Raw genomic sequence first — 27,447 nt, forward strand, 5'->3', positions numbered from 1 at the left:
AACCTTTTTCCTACTGTGAACCCCCATTGTCTTAGTATCTATCTCAGTCTATCGTACATCACCATTGAACAATCTCCCCGCTGTGAAGCTGGTGTCAGCGTATCTGCCTCTGTCTATTGTATCCCAACATTAAACATTCTCCCAACAGTGAAACCAGTGTCACTTTATGTGCCACAGTTTTCTGTACATCATTGTTTATCCTCCACCCCCTGTATACCTAGTGTCACAGAATCTGCCTCAGTCTACCATACACCATAGTTAAACCTTCTCCCAACTGTGACCCTGGGGTCACAGTATCTTACACACTTTATTGTACATCACAGAAAAGCGTTCTCCTCATTGTCAATTTGGTGTCACAGTATCTGCCTCTGTCTTCCGTCATCACCATTAAACCACTCACCACTGTGAACCTGGTGTCAGTTTATCTGCCACAGCTTATTTTTCATCACCCTATAAACTTTTTCCCATTGTGAACCCGGTGTCACGGTATCTGTCTCAGACTCCCGTAAATCACCGTTGAACCTTCTACCCACTGTGTACCCGGAGTCACAGTATATGCCTCAGTCTACCGAACATCACCATTAAAATGTCTCCCCACTGTTAACTCTGTGTCACTGTATCTGCAACAATGTATCGCGTTTCACGTTTAAACCTCGTCCACACTGTGAACCTGGTGTCACAGTACCTACCACAGTTCGTTGAACCTCAATGTTAAACCATCTCACTAATGTGAACCCAGTTTCACAGTATCCGTTTCAGTCTACCGTACATCACTGTTAAACCTTCTACCCACTGTGAACCCGGTATAAAAGTACATGCCAGAGTTTATTTTGTATCACTGATAAACCTTCTCCCCACTGTGAACCAGGTTTTCACAGTATCTGACACAGTTTATCGTACATTACCTTTCTCAATGTTGTGAACCCGGTGTCACAGTAATCGGTCTCAGTCTACATTAAATCAATGTTAAACCTAATCCCCACTGTGCACCTGGTGTCACAGAACCTGCTACAGTTTATCGTATGTCACAATTAAACCTTCTCACTACTGTAAAACCGGTATCACTGTATCTGCAACAGTGTATCGTATAAAACCGTTAAACCTCCTTCCCACTGTGAACCTGGTGTCACAGTATCTGACAGTTTATCATGTGTCACTGATGAACCTCCCCACTATGAATCCGGTGTAACAGTATCTACCTCAGACTCCTGTAAAACACCGTGAAATCCTCTCCCCACTGTGTACCCGGTGTCACAGTATAAGCCTCAGTCTACCAAATATCAGCATTAAACCTTCTTCCCGCTATGAAAATGGTGTCACATTATCTACCTCAGTCAAACATACATCACTGTTAAACCTTCTTCATACTGTGAACCTGGTGAAATAATATTTCCCTCAGTCTCCAGAAAATCACCATGAGAATTTCTCCCCACTGTTAACTCTGTGTCACTGTATCTGCAACAATATATCTCGTGTCACGTTTAAACCTCATCCACACTGTGAAACTGGTGTCACAGTACCTGTCACAGTTCATTGAACCTCAACGTTAAACCATCTCACTAATGTGAACCCAGTTTCACAGTATCCGTCTCAGTCTACCATACATCACCAATAAACCTCCTCCCCACTGTGAACCTGGTTTTCAAAGTATCTGACACAGTTTATCCTTCATCACTGATAAACCTTCTCATTGATCTGAATTCGGTGTCACAGTTTCTGTCTCAGTGCGCCATACATCATCGTTAAAGCTGTCTCCCACGGTTCCCCACTGTTTCCCATCAGTTTCCCATTGTTCCTCAGCTATTTCCCACCAGTTCCCCACTTTTCCCCATGGTTCCCCACTGTTCCACTAATTTCCCAATATTTTCCCTACTGTTCCCCCATTCTCCACAGTTCGCTATCTGTTCCCCACTGCTCCCCACTATTCACCCCATTTCTCCACTGTTCCTCAGTGATCCTCACTTTACCCCATCTCTTCCATCCATTTATCAATTTTTCCCACTGTTGCCCTCAATACACCATTGTTCCCCAACTGTTCCCCACCTATCACACACTTTTGAACAATGTTGCACACTTTCTCCAATGTTCGCCTTTTGTTCCCCATTGCTCTCCCCGTTACCCTGTGTTCCCCTCCGTTCCCCACAGTTCTTCACTGTTCCCCACTTTTCTCCAGCTGTTCCCGAACTGTTCCCCACTGTTACCCTCTGTTCCCTACTGTTCTCCATTTCTCCCACTTTTCCCTTCTGTTCCACATCTCTTCCCCACTGTTCCCCACAGATCCCAACTGTTACCAACAATACCCCATGGTTCCCCATTGTTGCCCATCAGATGCTCTTCTTTCCAATCTATGCCCCATTTTTCCACACTGTTTCGCACAGTTCTCCAGTGTTCACCATCTGTTCCCAACTGCTCCCAGGAATTACCCACTGTTCCCCATGGGTTCACTCTGTTCCCCATCTGTCCCCACAGTTCTACAGCTGTCCCCCCTGTTCCACACTGTTCCCTACTTTCCCCCACTGTTCTGCATCTGTTCTGCCAAGTGCAAGTGAGGACAAAAATGGAAGGTTAAGCCAAATGAATGTGTGGCTGAGGGGCTGGTGTAAAAGATAGGGTTTTGGCTTCTTGGACCATTGGGGTCTCTTTTGGGGAAGGCATGACCTTTACAAAAAGGATGGGTTACACCTAAACCCAAAAGGGGTCAATATATTGGCAGTTAGGTTTGGTGCAGCCGTCGGATGCGGTTTAAACTACTTTGGCACTGGGATGGGAACCTGTATGATAAGCAAAGGACAGGAAAGATAAAATAGGAAAAGTTGGGTTAGGCAGTGTAAGGAAAAATCAGAAAGAGCAAGGAGGGTGAAAAAAGCAAATCTGAAGGCTTTATATCTTAATGCAAGAAGCATTCGGAACAAGGTAGATGAATTGGGTGTGGAAATTGAGACAAACAAATACGATTTGATTGGGATTACAAAACATGGCTGCAAGGTGGGCAAGACTGGGAGCTTAACATCCCGGGGTATACAATATTTTGGAGGGGTAGACAAGAAAGAAAAGGGGGTGGGGTAGCTTTGATGGTGAGAGAAGGAACCGACACAATTGACAGGAAGGATATTAACTCGGAAGATACGGAATCTATATGGGTAGAACTGAGGAATAGCAAGGGGTGGAAAATGTTAGTGGGGGTGGTATATCGGCCTCCAAATAGTAATGTAGAGGTGATAATAAGGGAAATTAGAGAAACATGCAATAAGGGAACAGCTGTCATTATGGGAGACTTTAATTTACATATCGATTGGACTAGTCAAATTAGTAAAAATACTGAGGAGGAGGAATTCCTTGAATGTTTACGGGACGGTTATCTAGACCAATATGTCGAGGAACCAACTCGGGAGCAGGCCATTTTAGACTGGGTATTATGCAATGAAAATGGCCTAATCAGCAATCTTGTTGTACGCGGCCCTTTGGGTAGGAGCGATCACACCATGATCGAATTCTCACTCGACATGGAGAGTGAAGAAATTATCACCGAGACTAAAGTCCTGAATTTCAATAAAGTGAATTATGATGGTATGAGACGGGAGTTGAGTAAGATTGATTGGGTGGTTTATGGTGGGTGGGGGGGGGGGGGGTGACGGTGGATAGACAATGGAAAGCATTCAAAGATCTAATGGAAGAATTGCAGAAATCATTTATACCGATTTGACATAAAAGTAAACCAAGAAAGGTGACTCAACCGTTGATAACAAAGGAAATTAGAGACAGCATTGGGTCCAAAGGGAGAACATATCAATTGGCCAAAAAAAGTACCAAATCCGAAGACTGGGAACAGTTCAAGATGCAGCAAAGGAGGAGAAAGGGATTAATCAAGAGGGCAAAAATAAATTATGAAAGTAAGCTTGCGGCAAACATAAAAACCAACTGCAAAAGCTTTTATAGATATGTCAAGAGGAAAAGATTGGTGAAATCCAGAGTAGGTCCCTTGCAGGCAGAATCAGGGGAATATATAATGGGGAATAAGGAAATGGCAGACCAATTAAATTCTTACTTTAGATCTGTTTTAACAAGAGAGGATACAATAACCTCGCAAGGATGTTGGGAAACATAGACACTAATGCAAGGGAGGAACTGAAAGAAATCAGTATCTCTAAGGACATGGTCTTGGGAAAATTGAAGGGATTGAAGGCCGATAAATCCCAAGGGCCTGATAATCTACATCCTAGGGTACTTAAAGAAGTGGACATTCAGATGCTTTAAAAATAATTTTCCAGAACTCGATAGACTCAGGATCAGTTCCCATGGATTGGAGGGTAGCTAATGTTACGCTACTATTTAAAAAGGCGGGTAGAGAAAAAGTGGGGAATTATAGGCTGGTGAGCCTTACATCAGTAGTGGGCAGAATGATGGAATCCATTATTAAGGATGTAATAGCGGAGCATATGACTAGCAGAGAAGGGATCGGACGGAGTCAACATGGATTTACAAAAGGTAAATCGTGCTTGACAAATCTATTGGAATTCTTTGAGATGGTGACAGGTAAAATAGATGGGGGAGAGCCAGTGGATGTGGTGTACCTGGATTTCCAAAAGGCCTTGATAAGGTTCCACATAAATGACTGGCATGCAAAATCAAGGCTCATGGGATTGGGGGCAAGGTATTGATGTGGATTGAGAACTGGCTGGCAGATAGAAGACAGAGAGTTGGGATAAACAGCTCATTTTCTGAGTGGCAGGCGGTGACCAGTGGGGTGCCACAGGGATCTGTACTGGGACCCCAGCTGTTCACAATTTACATTAATGATTTAGATGAGGGGATTGGATGTAATTTCTCCAAATTTGCAGACGACACTAAGCTAGGAGGGGTTGTGTGCACTGAAGAGGGGGTCAGGAAGCTCTAGTGTGATTTGGATAAATTGGGGGACTGGGTAGATACATGACAAATGCACTACAATGTGGATAAATGTGAGCTTATCCACTTTGGTAATACAAACCGGAGGGCAGATTACTATTTGAATGGCAATAGATTGGGAGATGGGGAAGTGCAGAGAGATATAGGGGTTCTTGTGCACCAGTCACTGAAGGCGAGCATGCAGGTACAGCAGGCGGTTAAAAAAGAAAATGGTATGTTGGCCTTCATATCAAGAGGATTTGAGTATAGGAATAAGGATACCTTACTGCAGTTGTACAGAGCCCTGGTGAGAGCACACCTGGAGTATTGTGTGCAGGTTTGGTCGCCTTATCTGAAGAAGGATGTTCTTGCAATGGAGGGAGTGCAAAGGCGATTCACCAGGCTGATACCTGGAATGACAGGAATAACTTCTGAGGAAAGATTGCACAATTTGGGATTGTACTCGCTAGAGTTTAGAAGATTGAGAGGGGATCTCATAGAGACATATAAAATTCTGGCAGGACTGGACAGAATGGATGCGGAAGGGATGTTTCCAATGGTGGGGGTGTCCAGAACCCGGGACCATGGTTCGAGGATAATAAGCAAACCATTTAGAACCGAGATGAGGAGGAATTTCTTTACCCAGAGCGTGGTGAATCTGTGGAATTCATTGCCACACAGAGCAGTAGAGGCAGGTTCATTGAATATATTTAAGAGGGAATTAGATATATTTCTTCAGTATAAGGGAATTAGGGGTTACGAGAGAAGGCGGGGACGGGGTACTGAACTTTAAGATCAGCCATGATCTCATTGAATGGTGGAGAAGGCTCGAAGGGCCGAATGACCTACTCTTGCTCCTATCTTCTATGTTTCTATGTTTCTGCCCTGTTGCCCATTTTCCCCAATCTTCCCCCCTGTTCTACACTGCTCCCCACTGTGCCACTCTGTTCCTCATTCTTCCCCTTAGTTCTTCACTGTTCCCCACTGTTCCATAGTGTTCTCCATTTGAACCCCCTGCTCCACACTGTTCACTATTTTTCCCCAATATTCTGCATCTGTTCCACCCTGTTCCCCTCTATTCTCCAGCTGTCCCCATTCCACATTTATCCCACTGTTCCCCACTGTTCCACCACTATTCCCCACTGTTCCCGACTTTTTCCCTCTGTTCCCAGCTGTTCCCCATCTGTTACCAACATTTGTCCACTGTTACTCGCTTGTTTTCCACTGTTCGTCACCTGTTATCCACTGTGCCTCTCTGTTCCCCACTGCTCCTCATTCTTCCGCCAGATGGGGAACAGCTGGTGAACAGAGGGGCACAGTGGAGAACAGAGGGGAAAAGTGGGGAACTGTGGGGAATAGTCAGGAACAGGTGTGAACCACTGGGGAACAGAGGTATATATGGGGAACAGTGGAGAACATTGGGAAAAATGGGCAACAGTGTGGAACAGTTGATGGGGAACAGTGGGTTAAATGGGGAACAGAGGGCAAAAGTGGGGAACAGTGGGAATAATGCATAACAGTGGGGAAAATTTGGGAACCGTGGGGAACAGTATGGAACCGGGGGGACAGCTAGAGAACAGTGTGGAACCGTGGGGAACACTAGAACAATTGGGATCAGAGGGGAATAATGGGGAGCAGGGGGTATAATGTGGAAAGGAGAACTGTGGGGAACAATGTTCTGCACTGTTCCCCAACGTACCCCATGGTTCCCCATTGTTGACCATCAGAAGCTCATCTGTTTTCCAACTGTTCCCCACTTTTCCACACTGTTTCCCACACTACTCCACTGTTCACCATCCATTCCCCACCGTGAAATATAAAGTGTTCACAATCCTTTCTCTGGAGACAAAGTTTTGAAGAACAGGTTCATCTTTATTTCGAGTCTGCAGAGTCGGGTGTTCCTGGTCTGGAGACATACCGGAAGTTCAGAATCATCACTCTTTTCTACAGTCCCGCGTTCAACATCACCTCACCTTCATTTACCTTTTTCCATTCAGAATACCAATATATTACAACATTCTCCTTCTCCCTTCCATCAATCCATACATTGCCTGTTCATGTCCCTATTAGGCAATCGCAGTACGAGCTATAGACTATCTTAGGTCACTGTACCAACCTGAACCAGTTCCTTGCATCCTTGGGGCTTGAGATAAGAAGGGGCCCACTGGCTAGTACTGTCTACTCTCAAGCTCTTATCTACATATTTTGCATTCCATCATTTTTCACAGAATGGTGCGAGTTTAATCATATTCAACTGTTTTTCACAATTCCTCCTTTTTTCTCGTTATCATGTATTTCTGATTAAACTGCATTATTGTTCACCTTTTGTTTCCTCAAATTGTAACATGAGTTGAATTTGTCGTTGTTCATCTGCCATGGGATTTTTTAATACCACCTGCTTCGCTCCAGTAGCTGAGCAAATGGATCTTGTGATAAAACATCGTAGGATGGCTGATCCAATCAATAAGCCCACTAGAATCATTCAGCCAGATATAGCAGAGTGCATTAACCATGGCACCCAACCTCCGAAATTCCAATCTCCCCATGTCCAATCACCTCCTTTTTTATATTTATCTCTAGTCTCCTGGATCTTCTCTCTACACTTTTTAATATGGACCACCAAATCCGAGATATTAGCTGATTCATCCAGGATGTATGTGTAACATTCAGAACCAATTAAAGCCCTTTCTCTGTCAAAATAAAATCAAGGGCCATGCATTTTTGGAGGACTGTAAGTTGCATGGTGGCCATTTCTGTATTTATTGCCCAGACTTGGGATTGGACTTCCCCAAGCACCAGGTTCGTATCATTTACTAGTTCATCTAGGGTGGCTGCTCATTCTTGAATTTCAACCGCCCTTCATGCGGCTCCAAATGTTGGGAAAAACATCCACATGAGACGATCGCCTTCAGTCACCCTTTTGTTTTTTCCCATGGGATGAGCCTAATACAGATAGCTGGTTAAGATCAGGGACATGGGGAATTAAGTAGGCCAGGTAGGCATCCACTCCAACCTTTAAGTGTATGGGTCAATTTAAATCCTTTTGTCTGATTCCAACATTCCTTTTCCCCAGGTAACTATGAATAAATTTAACATACACACACCCAATATGTGCCATTTACAGGGTGCGGGATTCGCAGTCGTGTGACGGTCCAATTCTGCATGCAATTGGAAACTCCTAGTTGGTTCCTCAAAAGGAAGCAACACTCCAGACTGAGTAGTTGGTGACTTTGTTGGTTTTGGTCGTATCGACCACCCTTTTTATTTATCTTCAGTGGTTGGATCACTGTTGCTGGACAAGGTATATATATCAAATAATACATGTAGGGAGAGAGGGACTGCTACTAAGGGGACTCCTGACTTGCCATGGTGTGGCATTTTCACACATACCCAACAATCTGTTTGATTTTGGTTCTTAGCATAATTAGTACATAGAGAGATAAAAGAATTTTAAGGTTCAACACACAAAGTTATATGTATGTCGAATTGAAATAGTAAACGTAAAAGTTTCATTATTGTAGTTTTCTTTTCTGTTCCTTTTTACTCCTCTTTCCTTACTTCTTTGGCTGGTGGTGGATCCAATGGTCCCTTTATTCTTTTTTTTAAAGTTTTTATTTTTCACACTATGATCCATATTGACCAAAATACACACAAACATTTTCCTCTTGAATATATACAGTGTCATTTTTCCCCTTTTCCCCCCTCCCTTCCCTCCCTCCTTCCCACCCCCTCCCCACCCACTAAACATTCAACATATACAATACAATAAACCCATTAAAAAATGTCATCACACAATGAAATAAGCAAGAAAATTGTGTCATCTACTTTTACAGACTGGGTCAGTTTATTTCATCTTCTTCTCATTCTGTCATTTTAGGGGGTAGAGGTCCGCGGTAGGACCTCTCTGTTGTGTTCCATGTACGGTTCCCAAATTTGTTCAAAAACTGATGATATTTATTAAATTATATGTTATTTTTCCAATGGAATACATTTATTCATTTCCATGTCTTCTTTGGCTTGGCTTCGCGGACGAAGATTTATGGAGGGGGTAAAAAGTCCACGTCAGCTGCAGGCTCGTTTGTGGCTGACAAGTCCGATGCGGGACAGGCAGACACGATTGCAGCGGTTGCAAGGGAAAATTGGTTGGTTGGGGTTGGGTGTTGGGTTTTTCCTCCTTTGCCTTTTGTCAGTGAGGTGGGCTCTGCGGTCTTCTTCAAAGGAGGTTGCTGCCCGCCAAACTGTGAGGCGCCAAGATGCACGGTTTGAGGCGTTATCAGCCCACTGGCGGTGGTCAATGTGGCAGGCACCAAGAGATTTCTTTAGGCAGTCCTTGTACCTTTTCTTTGGTGCACCTCTGTCACGGTGGCCAATGGAGAGCTCGCCATATAACACGATCTTGGGAAGGCGATGGTCCTCCATTCTGGAGACATGACCCATCCAGCGCAGCTGGATCTTCAGCAGCGTCGACTCGATGCTGTCGACCTCTGCCATCTCGAGTACTTCGACGTTAGGGGTGTAAGCGCTCCAATGGATGTTGAGGATGGAGCGGAGACAACGCTGGTGGAAGCGTTCTAGGAGCCGTAGGTGGTGCCGGTAGAGGACCCATGATTCAGAGCCGAACAGGAGTGTGGGTATGACAACGGCTCTGTATACGCTTATCTTTGTGAGGTTTTTCAGTTGGTTGTTTTTCCAGACTCTTTTGTGTAGTCTTCCAAAGGCGCTATTTGCCTTGGCGAGTCTGTTGTCTATCTCATTGTCGATCCTTGCATCTGATGAAATGGTGCAGCCGAGATAGGTAAACTGGTTGACCGTTTTGAGTTTTGTGTGCCCGATGGAGATGTGGGGGGGCTGGTAGTCATGGTGGGGAGCTGGCTGATGGAGGACCTCAGTTTTCTTCAGGCTGACTTCCAGGCCAAACATTTTGGCAGTTTCCGCAAAGCAGGACGTCAAGCGCTGAAGAGCTGGCTCTGAATGGGCAATGTACCATTGCTGTATTCTTAGGCGATCTTCTGATTTCCAGGTTGACATTGTACATTTTTTTGCTTCAGCTAAGACTATCATAATAAATCTTTTTTGCACTTCATCCAAATTGAGGCCACATTCTTTACTTCTTATATTACTTAGAAGTAAGATCTCTGGATTTTTTGCTATGTTATTTTTTGTGATTTTATTTAATACCTGATTTAGATCTTCCCAAAACTTTTCCACTTTCTCACATGCCCAAATTGAAATGTACTGTTGTTCCCATTTCCTTCTGACAGTGAAAACATCTATCTGATACTGTTGGGTCCCATTTATTTAACTTTTAGCATGTGTCCATCACTTTTCCATTGTTTAGTCTGCTTTTTCTGTGGTCAATAGTACTAGATATAGTCCATTCCACTGGGGCTGAAGCTTTTCTTCTTTCCACGAATTGATCAGGACCCAGTCACCAGCATTCACAGAGTGGATAGGGAAATCTAGAGGAGGGCTCTGCACCAGCAGACCCTTAGCTTTATAATCTACAAGAGAATGAGAGACTAGCAGTAAATAGTTCCTTAAAAACACATCATTATTTTTGACTGTAGGTATTCCTTCTATCCCCCCCAAATATGGGAGTCCAAATAACATCTCGTAAGGGGATATTTAATGTTTTGTCATGGGGCTGGCTGAATTCTGAAAAGAGCTATTGTTAAGCACTTGGTCCAAGGTAATTTAGTCTATTCTTTTAGTTTTGTAATTTGCATTTTTAAAGTGGCATTCATTTGTTCCACTCTGGATGCCTTGGTGTATGCAGCTTCCATTTTATACCTAAGGTTTCACAGACCAGGCTGTGAATTTTAGAAGCGAAGTGCTTTCCGCGATCTGAATTGATGGATTCGGCTGTTCCATTTCGGAGTTCAATTTGTTCCAGAATTATATGCTTGTGCAGTGGCATTGACGGTGGGGAACGCTTCCACCCATCACGTGAAGTGGTCCACTACTACTAGTAGCAATTTCCATCGCTGGACCTTAGGGAGTTCGGTGAAATCCACGTATCCGCTGAAATGGCCAGATTGGTAAAGGTTGTCCTCCTCCAGGCATAGCTTTCATAACTTTCTTATTAACCTTTAAACAGAACACACAGCGGTTCACTGTCTGTCTTGCAAGGATATAGACTCCTCTGCAGGCATAAGTTCGTAAGAATGCATCACACAGTGCTTGCGCTCCCCAGTGGGAGCGTGAGTGCAGTTCCCCTAGTATCTGCGGGGTGATTTCTTTATTTAACAGTTGTCTTCCATCGGGGAGCCAGCATTTTCCGTCTTTTTTGCTCCCATCTTTTCCATTTGTTCTTCTTCAGGGAGGGAAAAGATAGGACCTTCTTCAGCCCTTCTCTGAGAGGTATCAGAGCCATCATGTGAATGCACTGTTCCTGATCGTGCTGCTTGTCGGGCCAGTTCATCAGCCATCCGATTTCCTCGTGCTTCTGGTGAGTTTCCCTTCTGATGTCCTGGTACATGTACTGTGGCAATTCTTTCTAGTTTGATTAATGCTTCCAAAGTATTTTCAATTAGTTGCTCATGAGTCAGTTCTTTTCCTCTTGCTGTTGTCATCCTTCATTCTTTCCAAATTTTCCCAAATGTGTGTACCACTCCAAATCTGTATATATGGTACCTTCCTGCCCTTCCAACAGTTCCCCACAAGTCCGCAGAGTTCCCCATCAGTTCCCTATCTGTTCTAAACTGTTTCCCACTGTTCCTCACCTATTCCACACCTATTCCCCACTGTTCAACCTGCTGTTTCCCTCTAGTTCCCCACTTTTCACCACTGTTCACCATGGTTCCCCACTGTTCCCCTCATTTCCCAATCTGTTCCCCACTTTTCTCCACTGTTCTCCCATTCTCCACAGTTTGCTATCTGTTCCCCACTATTCCCCTCTGTTGCTCACTGTTCCACAGAGATCTCCATTGTTCACCATCCCTTCCTTCCATTCCTCAATTTTCCCCACTGTTGCCCTCCATAGAGTACAGTTCCCCAACTTTTGTCCGTGTTCCCCACTGTTCCCCACCTGTCACACACTTTTTACCACTGTTCCCCACATTCTCCAATATTCGCCAAATGTTCCCCACTGCTCTCCCCTGTTACCCTCTGTTCCCCACTGACTCATTCTTCCCCTCTGTTCCCCACTGTTCCCCCACAGTTCTTCACTGTTCCCCACTGTACTCCAGCTGTACCCCATCTGTTCCCCACAGTTACCCATTTTTTCACTCTTCCCTACTGTTCCACATCTGGTCCCACAGTTTTTCACTGTTCCCCACTGTTCTCCCGCTGTTTCCAAACTGTCCCCCACTGTTGCCCATTTTTCCCAATTTTCCTCACTGTACCCCATTTTCCCACTGTACTCAACTGTTCCACATCTGTTCCCCACAGCTTTTCACTGTTCCCCACTGTTCCTCACCTGTTCCCCAATGTTTCCACCAATCCCAACTGCTTCCCAGCAGTTTCCCACCTCTTCCCCACGTTTCCCCACTGTTCCCCATCAGTGTCCCACTGTTCTCCAGCTATTCCCCACTGTTCCCCATTTTTCCTACTAATCCCCACTGTTCCACATCTGTTCCCCACAGTTCACCACTGTTCCCCACTGTTCTTCACCTGTTCCCTGACTTTTCCCCACTGTTCCTCACCAATCTCAAGTGTTTCCCAGCAGTTTCCCACCTGTTGCCCATGGATGTCCACTGTTCCCCATCAGTTCCACCGCTCCCTTTTGTTCCCCTCTGTTCAGCAATATTCCCCCCTGCTCCCCAATATTAACATCCATTCCCCATTGTCCTGTTGTGCTGCCCACGGTTCCACACTTTTCCCCATCTGTTCCGCTCTGTTGCCCATTTTTCCCACTATTCTCCACTGTTTCCCACTGTTCACGACTGTTCCTCATTCTTCCCCTATATTCCGCATCAGTCCCCCATCTGTTCCCCACTGTTCCCCATATTTCCCAATGTTCTGCACTGTTCCCCAATGTACCCTATCAGTTCCACACAGTTTTTCCCTGTTCCCACTGATCTCCAGCTCTTCCACATCTGTTCCCCACAGTTCTTCACTGTACCACACTGTTCTTCATCTGTTCACCAACTTTTCCCCACTGTTCCCCACCAATCCCAACAGTTTTCTAGCAGTTTCCCACCAGTTTTCCATGGTTCCACACTGTTCCCCATCTGTTCCACAACTGTTTTAAACCTGTTACTCACTTTTCCTATCTTTGCCATTGTTCCACATCTGTTCGACAATGTTCCCAACTGTTCCCCAATGTTTGCCTATATTCGACATCTGTCCCCCATCTGTTCCCAATTGTTCCCCATTTTCCCCAATGTTCTGCACCGTTTCCCAATATTCCCCATATTCCCCAATGTTCCACACTGTTCCCCAACAGTCCCCCCACTGTTACCCTCTGTACCCCATTGTTCCCCATTGTTGCCCATCTGATGCTCATCTGTTTCCCATCTGTTCCCCACAGTTCTTCACTGTTCCCCAATGGTTCTCCACTGTTACCCACCAATCCCTACTGTTTCTCAGCTGTTTCCCACCTGTTCCTCATGGGTCCTCACTCTTCTCCATCTCTTTTCCATCTGTACCCCACTGTTCCCCCCATTCTCCACTGTTCACCATCTGTTTCACACTGTTCCCCTGCTTCCCACTGTTCCCCTCAGTTTTCCAGCTGTTCCCGAACTGTTCAGCACTGCTCCCCTTTGTTCCCCACTGTTCCCCATTTTTCCCACTGTACCCTACTGTTCCACATCCATTCCCCACAGTTCTTCACTGTACCCCACTCTTATTCACCTGTTCTCCAACTGTGCGCACTATTCCCCACCAATCCCAACTGTTTCCCAGGTTTCCCACCTGTTCCCCATGGTTCCTCACTGTTCTCCAGCTGTTCCCCATTGCTCCTCACTGTTCCCACATTTGTCCTCAGTTACCCACTGTTTGCCCCCACCGCTCTCCACTGTTCGCCTTCTGTTCCACACTGCTCACCACTGTTCTCTAGCTGTTCCCCCCTTTTCCACATTGTATCCCACTGTTCTTCACCTGTTCCCCACCAATCCCAAATGTTCCCCAGCAGTTTCCCAACTGTTCCCCACGGTTTCCCACTGTTCCCCTTCAGTCCCCATCTGACCCCACTGTTTCCCATCAGTTGCACCATTCCCTTTTGTTACCCTCTACCCTCTATTCTCATTGATTCTGCAGTGTTCCCCATCTGTTCCCCTTTCCTCATTGTTCTCCCCTGCTCCCCAATATTCCCCTCCATTTCCTATTGTCCTGCAATGTTCCCCACTCTTCCCTATATGTTCCCCACGGTTCCCTACTGTTTCCCATCGGTTCCGCACTGTTTCCCATTTTTCCCACTGTTCCCCATTATTTCCACTGTTCTCCACTGTTTCACACCTGTTCCCTACTGTTCCCACTTTTCCCCACTGTATCCCATTTCTCCCATTTTGTTCCACATCTGTTCACCAAGGTTTCCAACTGTTCTCCAGTGTTCCCCTATGTTCCACGTCAGTGCCCCATCTGTTCCCCACATTCCCCAATGTTCCCCATCAGTTCTAAACTGTTTCCCACTGTTCTCCAGCTGTCCCCCCTGTTCCACACGGTTCCCCACTGTTCTCAACTGTCCACAGTTCCTCACTGTTCCCCACTGTTCCCCACTGTACCACACTGTTCCCCATTTCCCCTACTGTTCTGCATTCTTCCACACTGTTGCCCTTCAGTTCTTCACCTGTTCCCCAACTTTTCCCCACCGTTCCCCAGTAATTCCCACTGTTTCCCACAATTCCTCATTTTCACAACTGTTCCTCACTGTTCCACACTGTTACTTACTGTTCCACACTGTTACTTACTGTTTGACGTATGTTCGCCACAGTTTTTCACTGTTCTCCAGCTGTCGCCGAACTGTTCCCCACTGATTCCCATTGTTCCCCATTTTTCCCAGTGTTCCCCATCTGTTCCCCACAATTCTTCACTGTACCTCACTTTTCTTCACCTGTTCCCTAACTGTTCTGCACTGTTCCCCACCGATCCCAACTGTTTTCAAGCAGTTTCCCACCTGCTCCCTTTTGTTCCCCTCTGTTGTCATCTGTTTTGCAGTGTTCCCCACTTTCCCCATCTGTTACTATTTCCTCATTGTTCCCCCTGCTCCCCAATATTGTCTTCTGTTCCCAATTGTTCTGCAATGTTCCCAATGGTTCCACACTTTTCCCCAACTATTCCTCACTTTTGCCCTTTTTTTCCCAATTTTCCCCAGTTCTCCATTTTTACCTCACTGTTTCCCATTTTTCCCACTGTTCCACATCTGTTCACCACCATTCCTGACTGTTCCCCAATGTTATCCTATATTCCACATCAGTCCCCCATCTGTTTCCCACTGTTCCCCATATTCCCCAATGTTTCACACTGTTCCCCACCCTTTTCTAGATGTTCCCCATTGTTCCTCTCTTATCCACATCAGTCCTCCATCTTTTCCACACTCTTCCATGTATTTCCCAATGTTCAGCACTGTCACATTTGTGGCCCGAAATGTGTAGTTAATAAAACATCAAACACAAGTTTTATCAGGTAAACTTCTCCGAGTCTTTATTCTCCAGTTTCCTTTGTTCTCCTGCTTGTGCTCTTATCTCTCTCTCATACCACGTGACTTCCGGTACATCTCATACATATTCATTATCATGACATCCCTCCTTTAATCAGAAATAAACTTTACCTTCACTTACCAATATCCCTCGGAAACATACAAACATCGTAACTAATGGTAATACTATAACTCAACTACATAAAATTTACTTCCTACAGCACTCATACATGCACTTTATGATATAAGATTAAAATACTGTCCCAAAGTTCTTATTAAAACTATGGCACAAAGTCTTCGTATGGTTTGGGCACTTTCCAGTTTCGTTTCGGCCTGCTTGTGATATTGTCGTCGCTTCTCGGTTGTTCACTCTCACCGTCGAAAATACTGCTCGCCACGGCTTCGGGTGTTTCTGGCGCTCTAGTCACTTCATCAGGAGTGCTGGTAACTGCCTCTGGAACATCATCAGGTCTCTCAGTTTCAGCATCTCGTATTGGCCTTTCAATCTCTTCGCTCGATGTATCTCTGGACTGGTACCTTTTTACACCTGATACATTTCTCTTATACAGGACTCCAGTTGGAGACTTGACTGTCACCATACTGCCACTTCTGGATACGACAGTATAGGGTTGATGGTAATAAGGTGTGTCTAGCTTACCACCAGTTTCATGCCCCACTAGAACATTATCTCCTGGCATGATGTCTGAGTACCTAGCTCCACGTTTCGAATCTGTGTACAGCTTTGCTGCACCGTTCTTTTCAGCATCGTGGTCCCTCATCTCCTGGTTGTCTCGATTTCCTTTATTTCTGGCATTTTTGTGTGGATTTTTCTCCCAAAAAATGCTTCTGCAGGACTTTTTCCAGTGGTTGCATGAGGCGTTGCTCGATAGACAGCCACATAAGATAGCAATGCTTCTCGCCAATTTTGTCCTTCTGCGTGTGCAATCCTCAATCGTTTTTCAATGGACTGATTTTGTCTCTCTACTTCCCCGTTGGCTTGCGGCCATTTCGGAGTTACTTTATGATGGTGGATACCTGTGGTCCTCATGTATTCCGCAAATGTCTCTGAAATGAATTGTGGACCGTTGTCAGAGTATAATGTAACAGGTAATCCATATCTTGCGAATATCTCCGCTAACGCTTGTATTGTTTTTTCAGTGGTTGTGGACTTCAACACCACGTACTCATAGTATCTGCTGTAGTAATCTATCATTACCATAATTGATTCACCCGTCGGAAAAGGTCCAAGAAAATCAACAGCTACGTCGATCCATGGTCCTGTCGGGAGTTGCGTACTCCAGATCGGTTCTGGCGGATTACTCCTGCTTATGATTTGACATCCGTGAAAAGTTTTAACAAATTTCTCTGCGTCCTTATCACAACCTGGCCACCATACCTTGGTCCTGAGGTTTTGCTTGGTACCAACAATACCTAGGTGTCCTTCATGCGCTAAGGATACGATCTTCGGTCTCAATCTTTGCAGTATCACCAATCTGCAACCTCTTAATACACACTGTCCGATGCAACAAAGTTCGTCTCTAATGGGAATGTAAGCCTTGTGAGTACACTTGTCCCATTGTCCACTCTGTATGCATTCTCTTACTTCCATGAGTTCTGGATCACGTTCGGATTCTCTCGACTTCCTTCGTAGTCACAGCTTTCGGTGTCGACTGAATAGCTACGAAGCGTACAAAGCTCTCTGTTTCTGTTCCCAATTCTGACTTGGATTGTGGACCACCATCTTTCACCAATCTGGACAGCGGATCTGCAATGTTTGTTTTCCCTGCAATGTGGATCACTTTATATTTGTAGGGTTGTAGTCTGAGTACCCATCTCTCTATTCTGGCACATGGTTTGGATCTAGGTGCATAGATCACCTCTAATGGCTTATGATCTGTGATGAGTTCAAATTCAATGCCGTATAAATATGCATGGAACCTCTCACAGGCCCATACAAGTCTGAGTGCTTCTTTCTCTGTCTGAGAGTATCTTCCTTCCACATCTGATAACGATTTGCTGGCATAGGCAATGATTCTTGGTCCTCCATCATGCATAAACCAACACGGCTCCTAAACCAACTGGGCTGGCATCCGCTATGACTTTGGTTGATGCCGCCGGATCGTAATATCCAAGAGTTTTTGCATCTGTCAGGCTTTGCTTCAGCACTGTGAATGCTTTCTTCTGCTCAGATCCAAAATGAAATGGTACACCTTTCCTGGTTAGTTTCCTTAGTGGTTCTGCCACTGTAGCGAAATTAGGAATGAAGTTTGCAAAAAAATTGACCAATCCCAAGAAACTCCTCACCTCTGTTGCGTTCTGAGGTGCACGTGCCTCTACAATAGCTTTCACCTTGGCCTCTGCAGGGTTTAGTCCTTCCCGTGTAAGTTTGTGTCCCATGAAGTCCATCTCTGACACACCGAACTGCACTTGTTTCCATTCACGGTAAAGCCTGCCTCCTGTAGTCTAGATAGTACATGCCTCAACCGTTTGTCATGCTCTTCCATCGTTGGTGCATGGACTATGATGTCGTCAGAAATGTTGGCAACTCCAGGAATGCCTTGAATCACTCGATGGATTTCATACTGGTAGATCTCCGAAGCTGCATTAATTCCAAATGATAGCCTCTTGTAACGATACAATCCACAGAGTGGTAGACATGTGGAATGAGCTTCCGGGAGAAATAGTGGCGGCGGAGTCAATTGTATTATTTAAGAAAAGGTTGGACAGGTATATGGATGAGAAGATGATGGAGGGTTATGGGCATTGTGCAGGGAGGTGGGACTAGAGTGGGGTGTTTGGTTCGGTGCGGACTAGTAGGGCCTAATGGCCTGTTTCCGTGCTGTAAATTGTTATGTTATGTTACAGTGAGTCACAAATGTTGTTACATCTCGGGAACCTGGATCCAGCTCTAATTGATGATAGCCCCATTTCAGATCAATTTTTGAGAATACCTTGCTGGTAGTTAGTTCTTGAAGTATTTCCTCCACTGTTGGTATAGGGTGTCGTTCTCTAATTATATCTTCATTGGCCATTCTCATGTCAACACATAGTCTTATGTCACCCTTTGGTTTGGGCACAATCACTACTGGGCTGACCCATTGTGTCGAATGTTCCACCGGTTCTATAATGTCTTGTTCGATCAATTCTTTAATTTTGGCTTCGACTTTCCCACAAAGTCCAAACGGAGTTCGGTGCATTGGTTGTGCCTTGGTTTTGACCGTTTCATCTACCGCTAGCTTCAATTGTCGACCTTTCAGCTTTCCTACTCCTTGGAAGACTGCGGGGAATTCTTGCTTCATATCCTCGTATGACTGAATTGAATTGACACAAGCTCCAATATGAAGTATTGCCAGGTCTTGCGTTGTGCTTCTACTCAGCAATGGTTCTCCCCTCTCTTCTATGACCATAAACTCTGCTTCGGTATACTTATCTCCAGCTTCAACAGTTGCAGTAAAACATCCAATGGTCTGCAATGGCTTGGTTGTTGTGTATGGATACAGTTTCTTGGAACACTTCTTTGAGGTACAGATGATCTTTTTCCTTTTCAACTTCTCCCATAAATGTCGATCAATCACATTACTGTCACTGCCTGAATCTACAATGACCTGCACTGTCACTCCATCAATGATCACTGGGACCTTCTCATGATGTACTTCATTCAACGTAAATTGGTAACAACTCTGTTCCTCATGGGTATCATCATCGTCACCGTCTATCTGGCGAATGGTATCTTTCTTTCCAGGATACTTTCCTTTCCCCCAGGCTTTGCCTTTGGAAGTTGTACTCTTCCTCTTCTGGTCTGCATTGGACTTGCTTTTGCACTTGTTTGCAAAGTGGTCTTTACCTCCACACTTTCTGCAAACTTTGCCTTTGGCCGGGCAATATGGGTCTTTTCCAAAGTGACCTCGGTTTCCACATCTATAACACTCTACGTCCTGTGTCGACGTATATCTTGGCTGGTTATGGCTATGTGAGAGCCTCTTAACTTGCTGGCTTGAGTTGTCTTTCAGGGTCATGGTATGAAATTGCCCTTCAACAGCCTCTAATGCAGCAGCAATGGTTAAAGCATCGGTGAGTTCCAACTCACTCCCCCTTTCCAGTAGACGTCTTCTGAGTTTATCTGATCTGCAGTGCTGTACGACTTGATCCAATAATTGGTTGTCCAAATCAGCTGGCTTGTAATTGCATCCAACAGCTAGCTGGCATAGTCTCGTCACGTACTGAGCAATTGTCTGGCCATCTTCTTGTATCGTTCTTCGAAACAAATGGCGTTGAAATGTAGCATTCGGTGTTACTACATAGTGTGCATTTAATGCATCTACCGCTTTCCGGTATTCATCCTTTCTTCCAGTATTCAAAAGTGTCTTAAATGTTTCCCGAACTGCGGGTCCTGCAGTGAAAAGAAGTAACGCCCTTCTCTGCGCTTTTTGTTCAACTGTACCAGTATCTAGAAATAGGCCACGACTCTCAGCGTAGGATTCAAATTCTTCCAGCCATGCCTTCCACTTCACACTTACAGTGCTTGCATCACCCGTTGGGTCAAAATGAGCAATTCCACTATGTGTTAGAAAGTCACCGTCTGCTCCAGCCATGAGGAAATATTCCAGCCCCAAAAGTACTGAGTTAAAGAGAAAATACTTATCACCTTGAAGTTGTCTGTAATCCTCTGTAATCTTCTTTAGTCTTTAATTTTCTTCAAGCTTCTTTCATCCTTGTCGCCAATGTCACATTTGTGGCCCGAAATGTGAAGTTAATAAAACATCAAGCACAAGTTTTATCAGGTAAACTTCTCCGAGTCTTTATTCTCCAGTTTCCTTTGTTCTCCTGCTTGTGCTCTTATCTCTCTCTCATACCACGTGACTTCCGGTACATCTCATACATATTCATTATCATGACAAGCACTGTTCCCCATCAGATCCCCCTGGTCCCTTTTGTTCCCCTCTGTTCTCATCTGTTCTGCAGTGTTCCCCACTGCTCCCCATCTGTGCCCCTTTCCTCATTGTTCCCCCTGCTCCCCAATATTCCCCTCTGTTCCCCATTCTTCTGTTGTGTTCCCTACGGTTCTACACTGTTCTCCATCTGTTCCCCACTGTTCCCCATTTTTCCCACTTTCTCCATTTATTCACACCTGTTCCTCACTGTCCCCAACTGTTCCCACTTTTCCCCACTGTTTCCAATTTTTCACACTGTTCCACATCTGTTCACCACCGTACCCGACTGTTCCCCAATGTCCCCCTATATTCCTCATCAGTCCCCCATCTGTTCCCCACTGTTTCCATTTCCCCAGTATTCTGCAATGTTTCCCAATGTCCCCCATATTCCCTAATGTTCTGCTCTGTTCCCCACAGTTCTCTAGCTGTTCCCCACTGACCCCACCTGTTCCCCACTGCTCCCCACTATTCCCCTCTGTTGCCCACTGTTCTCCACTTCTGCAGACATCTCCACTGTTCCCCATCAGTTCATTCCATTCTTCAATTTTCCCTGCTGTTGCCCTCTATGCACCACTGTTCCCTAACTTTTTCCAAAGTGTTCCCCACTGTTCCCTTTAGTTCCCCACTTTTCCCCACTGTTTCCCATTTTTGTCACTGTTCCACATCTGTTCACCACCATTGCTGACTGTTCTCCACTATTCCCCTATATTCCACATCAGTTCCCCACTGTTCCCCCTATTCCCCAATGTTCTGCACTTTTCCCCTCATTACCCATCAGTTACCCACTTTTTTCCACTGTTCTCCATGTAGCCCCACTGTTCCCCTCATATCCCAATCTGTTCCCCACTGTTCCCTCATTCTCCACAGTTCCCTATCTGCTCCCCACTATTCCCCGCTGTTGCCCACTTTTCTCCACTGTTGCGCAGGGACCTGCACTGTTCCCCATCCCTTCCTTCCATTTCTCAATTTTCCCCACCGTTGCCCTCTCTGTTCCCCAACTTTTCCCAAGTGTTCCCCACTGTTCCCCACCTGTCACACACTTTTTACCACTGTTCCCCATGTTCTCCAATGTTTGCCATATGTTCCCCACTGCTCTCCCCTGTTACCCTCTCTTCCCCACTGTTACTCATTCTTCCCCTCTCTTCCCCACCATTCTTCACTGTTCCACACTGTTCCCAAGCTGTACACAAACTGTTCCCCTCTGTTCCCCACTCTTCCCCATTTTCCTCAATGTTCTGCACTGTTTCCCAATCTTTTCTAACTGTTCCCCGCCTGTTCCCCACTTTTGTCCACAGTTACCCAATGTTGCCCCATTCCCCACCGTTCCCAATCTGCTTGCCACTGTTCTCCACAGTTCGACACTGATGCACACTGTTCCCAAGCTGTACCTGAACTATGCCCCTCTGTTCCCCACTGTTCCCCATTTTTTCCACTGTTCGCCATCTGATTACCGCTGTTCCCAACTATTCCCCACTGTTCTGCTCTGTTGCCTATTGTTCCCCATTGTTCTTCATTATTCTCCAGCTTTTCATGGACTGCTCCCCATCTGTTTCCCCACTGTTCCCCTTTGTTGCCCATTTTCCCTACTGTTCCACATCTGTTCCCCACAATTCTTCACTGTACCACACTGTCCTTCACCTGTTCCCGAATTGTTTTCTACTGTTCGCCACTACTCTCCACTGTTCCCCTCTCTTCTCCTCTGTTCCCAATGTTCTCCACAGTTCTGCAGTGTTCCCCACTGTACTCCATCTGTTCACCTTGTTCCTCAACTGTTCCCCACTGCTCCTCACTGTTCCCACCTGTCACCCACATTTGTCCTCTGTTACCCACTGTTCCCCCACTCTCCACTGTTCGCCATCTGTTCCACATTGCTCCCCAGTGTTCCCCATTGTTCCTCTCAGTCCACACTGTCCCCCAACTGTTCCCCACTGCTCATTACTGTTCCCACCTGTTACCCACATTTGTCCTCTGTTGCCCACTGTTCCTCCTGCTCTCCACTGTTTGCTATCTGTTCCACAGGGCTCGCCACTGTTACCCATTGTTCCTCTCAGTTCCATACTGTCCCCCACTGTTCCCAACTGTTCCCCACTTTTTTCCAACTTTCCCATTTTTGCCACTGTTCCACATATTCCCCTATATTCCACATCAGTCCCCCATTTGTTCCGCACTCTTCCCTATATTCCCCAATGTTCTCCACTGTTCCCCTCATTACCCAACAGTTACCCACTTTTCTCCACTCTTCCCCCATTCTCCACAGTTCACTATCTGTTCCTCACTGCTCCCCTCTATTCCCCTCTGTTCCCCTTTGTTTCCTACTTTTCCCACTGTTCCCTACTGTTCCACATCTGTTCCCCACAATTCTTCACTGTACCACACTTTTCCTCACCTCTTCCCCACTGTTCCCCACCAATCCTAACTGTTTCCCACCAGGTCCCCACTTTTCACCACTGTTCCTCATGGGTCCACACTGTTCCCCATCAGTACCCCATCTGCTTCCCTCTGTTCCCCACAGTTCTTCACTGTTCTCAACTATCCCATGATCTCCACATTTCCGCTGTGATCCCCATTATTTCCCCCTGTTCCTCATTGTTCCCGACAGTTCCCCACTTTTCCCCACTGTTTCCCATTTTTCCCACCTTTCCACATCTATTCACCACCGTTCCCGACTGTCCCCCAATGTTCCCCTATATTCTGCATCAGTCCTCCATCTGTTCCCCACTCTTCTCCATTTTACCCAATGTACTGCACTGTTTCCAAATGTTTTTCATATTCCCCAATGTTCCCCACTGTTCCCCAATAGTTCCCCACTGTTCCCCAGCTGTTCCCGAACTGTTCCCCATCTGTTCCCCACTGTTCCCCTTTGTTCCCTACTGTTCCACATCTGATCCCCATTGTTCCCCACAATTCTTCACTGTTCCCCACTGTGCTCCACTCTTCCCCAGTGTTCAGCATTGTTCCCCACTGTTCCCCATGGGACCACACTATTCACCCTCAGTTTCCCATCAGTTCCCAATCTGCTTCCCACAGTTCTTCACTGTTCTCCAGCTGCTCCCCTCCTGTTCCACACTGTTCACCGCTGTTCTCAACTGTCCCCAGTCTTCTCCACTTCTCTTGCACAGTTCCTCACTGTTCCCCACTGTTCCTCACTGTTCCCCATCTGTTCTCCACAGTTCTTCAGTGTTCCCCACTGTTCTCCAGCTGCCCCCCTATTCCATGCTGTTCCCCACTGTTCTCAACTTTCCCCAGTGTTCTCCACTTCTCCTGCACAGTTCCTCATTGTTCTCCTCTATTCCTCACTGTTCCCCACTGTCCCCCATTTGTTCCCCACGGATGTTCACTGTACCCAACTCTTCTCCATCTGTTCACCAACTGTTCCCCACCAATCCCAACTGTTTCCCACCAGTTCACCACTTTTCACCACTGTTCCCCATCAGTTCCCAATCTGTTGCCCACAGTTCCCCATCTGTTCCCCATGGTTCTTGACTGTACCCTAATGTTCTCAACCGTCTACAGTGTTCTCCACTGTTTCACAATGTTCCCCACTGTTCCCTTGTTCCTCTGTTCCTCACTGTTCCTGACTGTTCCCCACTGTTTCCCATTTTTCCCATTGTTCCCTAATGTTCCACATCTGTTCACCACCTTACCCGACTGTTCCCGAATGATACCCCTATATTCCACATCAGTCCATCTGTTCCCCACTGATTCCCAGCTGTTCCCAAACTGTTCCCCAACAGTTCCTCACCTGATCCCCAACTGTTACCCACATTTGTCCACTGTTACCTACTGTTCACTCCTGTTCTCCTCTATTCACCATCTGTTCTACTCTGCTCTCCACTGTTCCTCATTATACCCCTCTGTTCCCCATTGTTCCTCACTGCTCCCCTCATGTTCCCTACAGTTTTTCACTGTTCCCCACTGTGCTCCACTCTTCCCCAGTGTTCAGCATTGTTCCTCACTATTCCCCATGGGACCACACTGTTCGCCATCAGTTCCAATCTGTTTCCCACTGTTCCCCACAGTTCTTCTGTGTTCCCCACTATTCTCCAATGGTTCCCCCTGTTCCATACTGTTCCCCACTGTTCTCAACTTTCCCCAGTTTTCTCCACTTCTCCTGCACAGTTGCTCACAGTTCCCCACTACTCCCCACTGTTCCCCAGTCATCCCCATTGTTCCCCACAGTTCCTCATTCTAACAACCGTTCCCCACTGTTCCCCACAATTTTCCCCATGGATCCCCACTGTTACCCTTCAGTTCTTCATCAATTCACCAGTGCTCCCCACTGTTCCCCAGTGATCCCCACTTTTCTCACAGTTCCCCAATGTTACCCAATGTTTGCCACTGTTCATCACTGATCCTTACACTGGTCTCCACTGTTCTGCACTGTTACAAACTGTTCTCAACTGTCCCCCAGTATTTTCCACTTTTATCCACAGTTCCTCACTGTTCCCCAGTGTTCCTCACTGTTTCCCACTGTTCCGCATCTGTTCCCCATTTTGCCCATTGTTCTGCATTCTTCCCCATGGTTCCCCACTGTTGCCCTTCAGTTCCCTATCTATTCGCCTCTGTTCCCCAGTGTTCCGCACTTTTTCCAACCTATTCCCCAACTGCTCCCCACTGTTCCACACTGTTCTGCAGCAGTTCCACACCATTTCCGCACTGTTCACTACTATATTCCACTGTTCCCCAACTGTTTCCCACTATTTGCCATCTGTTACCCTCACTTGCCTACTTCTGCCCACTTTTCCACACTGTTTGCCACTGTTGTCCACAATTCTTCACTGTTCCCCACTATTCTCCACAATCTTCACTGTTCCCCACTGTTTGCCACTGTTCCCCAAATGTTCCCCACCTGTTAACACCTGCTCCCTACAGATCCCCACTATTGCAATGGTTCCACAGTATTTTCCCAACTTTAGCCCACTGTTCTCAATAATACACTGTTCCCCACTTTTCCCAATGGCTCCCACCATTCCATATCAGTTCCCTAACTGTTCCCCATCTAGTCCCAACTCTTCCCCATCTATTCCCAACACTTCCACATTCTTTCCACTGTTCCGCACAGTTCCTCACTGTTCCCCACAGTTCCTCACTTTTACCCACTGTTCCCCACTGTTCACCCCATTTTCCACTGTTCCCCATCTGCTCCCCACTGCTCCCCACTATTTTGCTCTTTTCCCCATTGCTCTGCAGAATTCTCCACGGTTCCCCAGTGTTCCTCATCTGTTCCTCATCTGTTTGACACATGTTCCTCACAAGACCTCACTGTTCCCCAACAGTTCCCCACCATTTCTCACCTGTTCCCCACTTGTTCCTCACCTGTTCCCCACCGTTTCCCCATCTGTTCCCCACAGTTCATCAGTGTTCCCTACTGTTCTCCAGCTGCCCCCTATTACACACTGTTCCCGTGTTATTCACTGATCCCCACTGTTCCTCACTGTTTCCCACTGATCCTCACTATTCACCACCAGTACCCCACTGTTCCACACCTGTTCTACACTGTTCCCGATTTTTTCCCTTTGTTCCCCAACTGTTCCCAATTGTTCTTCACTGTTTCCCACCTGTTCCCCACATTTACCTACTGTTACACCCCTGTTCTCCACTATTCACCACCTGTTCTACACTGCTGCCCAATGTGCCCTTCTATTCCCCACTGTTCCTCATTCTTCCCCAGAGTTCTTCACTGTGCCCCACTGTTCCATACTGTTCAGCATTGTTCTCCACTGTTCCCCATGGGTCCACTTTGTTCCCCATCAGTTCCCAATCTGCTTCCCACTGTTGCCCATCAGTTCCCCATTTATTCCCCCTGCTCCCTACTGTTCCCCATTGTTCTGCAGTGTTCCCCACTGTTCCTCTTTCCTTGTTGTTCCCCCCTGTTCCCCAATATTCCCATCCATTCCCCATTGTTCTGCAGTGTTCCCCACATTTGCACACTGTTCCGCATTTTCCCACTGTTCCCCACTTTTCCCTAATGCTTCACATTTTTCCCACTGGTCCCCACTCTTCCACAACTGCTCACCATCATTCCTGACTGTTCCCCAATGTTTTTCCATATTCCGCATCAGTCACTCATTTTTCCCCCGTTCCCCATTACCCCCAATGTTTTGCAGTGTTTACCATTGTTCCCCATATTTCCCAATGTTCCCCACTCTTCCCCATTTTACCCACTGTTCATCTTTTCTCACTGTTTCCCCCTGCTCCCCACTGTTCAGCAGTGGTCTCCACTGTTCCCCATCTGTTCCTCACTGTTCCCCACCTGTTTGACACATGTTCCCCAGCAATTCCAAACCATTTTTCCACTGTTCCCCACAGATCACCACAGTTCCACATCAGTTCCCTATTTGTTCTAAACTGTTTCCCACTGTCCCTCACCTTTTCCCCATATGTTCCCGCATGTTCCACACCTGTTCTCCAGCTGTTTCCCACCAGTTCCCCACTGTTCACCTCATTTCCCAATCTGTTCCCCACTTTTCACCACTGTTCCCCAATTCTCCACTGATCATCATTTGTCCCCACTGATCCCCAGAATTATCCACTGCTCCCCACTGTCCTCAACTGTTCCACATTGTTCACCACTGTTCTGATTTTTACCATCTGTTCCCCACTGTTCCCCACAGTGGTCCCCTGGTCCCCACTATTTCTCTCTTTTCCCCACTGTTCTGCAGTTCTCCACAGTTCCCCATCTGTTCCCCACTGTTCGCCCCTGCTCCCCACTATTCCCCTCTGTTCTCCACTGCTCTGCAGTGTTCTTCACGGTTCCCCAGTGTTCCCCATCTGTTCCTCACTGTTCCCCATCCATTTGTCACATGTTACCCACAAGTCCGCACTGTTCCCTAGCAGTTTCCCACCTGTTCCTCCAATTTTCCCCACTGTTCCCCACCTGTTACACACCTGCTCACTACAGTTCCCGACTATTGCACGTGGTTCCACAGTATTACCTCATCTTTACCCCAATGTTCTCAACAATGCACTCTTCCCACTTTTCCCAATGTTTCCCACCAGTTCCCGAACTGTTCCCCATTGTTCCCAACTCTTCCCCATTCTTTCCACTGTTACCCA

The 27,447-nt window shown here is 46.3% G+C and overlaps 1 long non-coding RNA gene across 1 annotated transcript in view; it reads left to right on the forward strand.

The window, feature by feature from the left end:
• LOC138750574 (uncharacterized) overlaps positions 1-27,447 on the forward strand; it is a 217,361-nt gene that overhangs the window by 15,988 nt on the left and 173,926 nt on the right. The window contains exon 3 of the long non-coding RNA XR_011349390.1: positions 11,204-11,332. This is a non-coding gene — a long non-coding RNA (uncharacterized lncRNA). The remainder of the gene's footprint in view (positions 1-11,203; positions 11,333-27,447) is intronic.

Source organism: Narcine bancroftii, unplaced genomic scaffold (assembly GCF_036971445.1).
Source record: "Narcine bancroftii isolate sNarBan1 unplaced genomic scaffold, sNarBan1.hap1 Scaffold_168, whole genome shotgun sequence".
Lineage (NCBI taxonomy): Eukaryota > Metazoa > Chordata > Chondrichthyes > Torpediniformes > Narcinidae > Narcine > Narcine bancroftii.